Source organism: Triticum urartu, chromosome 6A, assembly GCF_056163025.1.
Source record: "Triticum urartu cultivar PI428250 chromosome 6A, HENAU_Tu73, whole genome shotgun sequence".
Taxonomy (NCBI): Eukaryota; Viridiplantae; Streptophyta; class Magnoliopsida; order Poales; family Poaceae; genus Triticum; species Triticum urartu.
This window is the reverse complement of record NC_141878.1, coordinates 35,876,102-35,878,938: the sequence shown is the minus strand read 5'-3', so window position 1 is coordinate 35,878,938 and position 2,837 is coordinate 35,876,102. Positions and strand designations below refer to the sequence as shown.

The window sequence follows — 2,837 nt, the reverse complement described above, 5'->3', positions numbered from 1 at the left end:
TTGTGCAACTCCCGGATACCGTAGGAATGCTTTGGGTGTGCCAAACGTCACAACGTAACTGGGTGGCTATAAAGGTGCACTACGGGTATCTCCAAAAGTGTCTGTTGGGTTGGCACGAATCGAGACTGGGATTTGTCACTCCGTGTGACGGAGAGGTATCTCTGGGCCCACTCGGTAGGACATCATCATAATGTGCACAATGTGACCAAGGAGTTGATCACGCGATGATGTGTTATGGAACAAGTAAAGAGACTTGCCGGTAACAAGATTGAACAAGGTATCGGATACCGACGATCGAATCTCGGGCAAGTACAATACCGCTGGACAAAGGGAATTGAATACAGGATTGATTGAATCCTCGACATCATGGTTCATCCGATGAGATCGTCGTGGAACATGTGGGAGCCAACATGGGTATCCAGATCCCGCTGTTGGTTATTGACCGGAGAGTCGTCTCGGTCATGTTTGCATGTCTCCCGAACCTGTAGGGTCTACACACTTAAGGTTCGGTGACGCTAGGGTTGTAGAGATATTAGTATGCGGTAACCCGAAAGTTGTTCGGAGTCCCGGATGAGATCCTGGACATCAGGAGGAGTTCCGGAATGGTCCGGAGGTAAAGATTTATATATAGGAAGTCCTATTTTGGCCACCGGAAAATGTTTGGGATTTTTCGGTATTGTACCGGGAAGGTTCTAGAAGGATCCGGAGTGGGGCCCACCTGCATGGGGGACCCACATGAACGTGGGTAGTGGGGGCAAGGCCCCACACCCCTGGTCAAGGTGCACCAAGATCCCCCCTTAGAAGGAATAAGATCATATCCGGGAAGGGATAAGATCAAGATCCCTAAAAAGGGGGAATAACAATCAGTGGGGAAGGGAAATGATGGGATTTCTTTCCCCCACCTTTGCCAACGCCCCAATGGACTTGGAGGGCAGCAAACCACGCCGTCGTGCTACTGGATCTCCATCAACCTCTCCTTCCCCCTTGCTGGATCAAGAAGGAGGAGACGTCTTCCCCAACCGTACGTGTGTTGAATGCGGAGGTGCCGTCCGTTCGGCGCTCGGTCATCCGTGATTTGGATCACGACGAGTACGACTCCATCAACCCTGTTCTCTTGAACGCTTTCTCTCGCGATCTACAAGGGTATGTAGATGCACTCCTCTCTCTCTCTCTCTCTCGTTGCTAGATGACTCCATAGATTGATCTTGGTGATGCGTAGAAAATTTTAAAATTTTGCTACGTTCCCCAACAGTGATGTCGGCCCGATTGGTTGCGGTGCATGACATGGGTCCAGATGAAACGCATGGCATCGCATGGATCCACATTCTCCTGCCCAATACCAGACAGCGGGCATATACCAGACGAATCCAAGCGGTCGCTGACGAAGCTTGGAAGCAATGTGTTATGTGCATGCTGAATTTCAATATTTAGGAATTATTAACATACGAAGACAATAATTCAAGCGGCAATGTAAAGCTGTACAACATAATTTTCAATAAAAAAATGAAACCGGACACGTGCACATGCAACTTGCCAACAAGTGCACTTGTAGTAGAAAAAGACAACATATCACTTTATTTTTTCACAGCTACAACGACCAAACCATGGGACTAAGAAAATGTTGTTTCTCTTCTCAGTTAGTACCGAAGATGCCAAATGGCGCAATGGTGGTCGAGCAATATGGAGGGATATAGACATTGCACATTCCAGGTAGTGTCTGTAGCGCTAGGTTCCTTATTTCCTCGAACTGGGGCAGTTGTTGGGGTTGGACAGAGCCCTGGGCCTGTGGGTTTTGCTGAGATGGCTGGAAGGAGCCCTGACCTGATGGATATTGTTGCTGAGGCTGTTGGAAGGAGACCTGACACGATGGTTGTTGTTGTCGCTGTTGTTGATGCAGAATAATAGCATGAACAACATTGTGGATGGCTTGGCACCGCGACTGCTCGGGGATCTGCCACAGCTGTTGACAACACAATTGTTGCAATGGCTGGTAAGTGCTTTGTTGCAAAACTTGTGATCTTGCACGCGCTATGTTGTGTTGTTGCAAGACAACATCCCTACATGGAATCAGTTGTTGTTGCAAAATTTGTTGAAGGATTTGTTGTTGTTGTTGTTGTTGTTGTGCTTGTTGCTATGAAATTGGTTGTTGTGGTTGCGGATACTGTGGTTGCGGTTGTGGATATGGTTGTTGTGGTGAAAATGGTGGTGGCTGCGGATATGGTAGTTGTGGCGGAAATGGTTGCGGTTGTGGAAATGGTTGCAGTTGCAGATATGGTTGTTGTGATGGAAATGGTTGCGGCTGCGGATATGGCTGTTGTGGTGGAAATGGTTGTTGCTTCCCTGGAAATTGTTGTTGTTGTACCAATGGAACTTGCCCTTGTGGCTGTGGCTGAGATGGATTTTGTGGCTGCGGTTGTGGCACTGGAACTCTAACTGCAGTTGTGGCGGTGGTTGCCACGATAGCAAGGAGGGCAAGGATGAGAAAGGTCTTCATGGTGGATTTGTATTGACCACTGCTTGCTTGGCTTGAATGATGCGCTCTACTTATGAGAATGATGGGTGAGGAAGGATGATGATCATGCTACAAGGATTTTTATAGCTCCCATGGCATGATCTCTTCCACAATTGGCATTTTCTTGTGTGGAAAGTGCTTGGATGCTTCCCAAAATCATAATTTGGTATGTTGTGTTTGGTGGCACTACTTACATGTGTATTCTTGGACTAGTCACTAAAGTTTCATGTTGTTTCACTATCATTCCACCACCAAAGAGGTGTGATAACACGCATGACTCATCTTATTCACTTTACAGCTCAAACACTAATCTAGATTGCCTATT

General features: G+C 47.3%; 1 pseudogene; it reads right to left on the bottom strand.

Moving 5' to 3' along the window:
- Nucleotides 1-1,471: 1,471 nt before the first annotated feature.
- LOC125515938 (alpha/beta-gliadin PW1215-like) lies at nucleotides 1,472-2,576 on the bottom strand (annotated as a pseudogene).
- Between the last annotated feature and the right edge of the window lie 261 nt (nucleotides 2,577-2,837).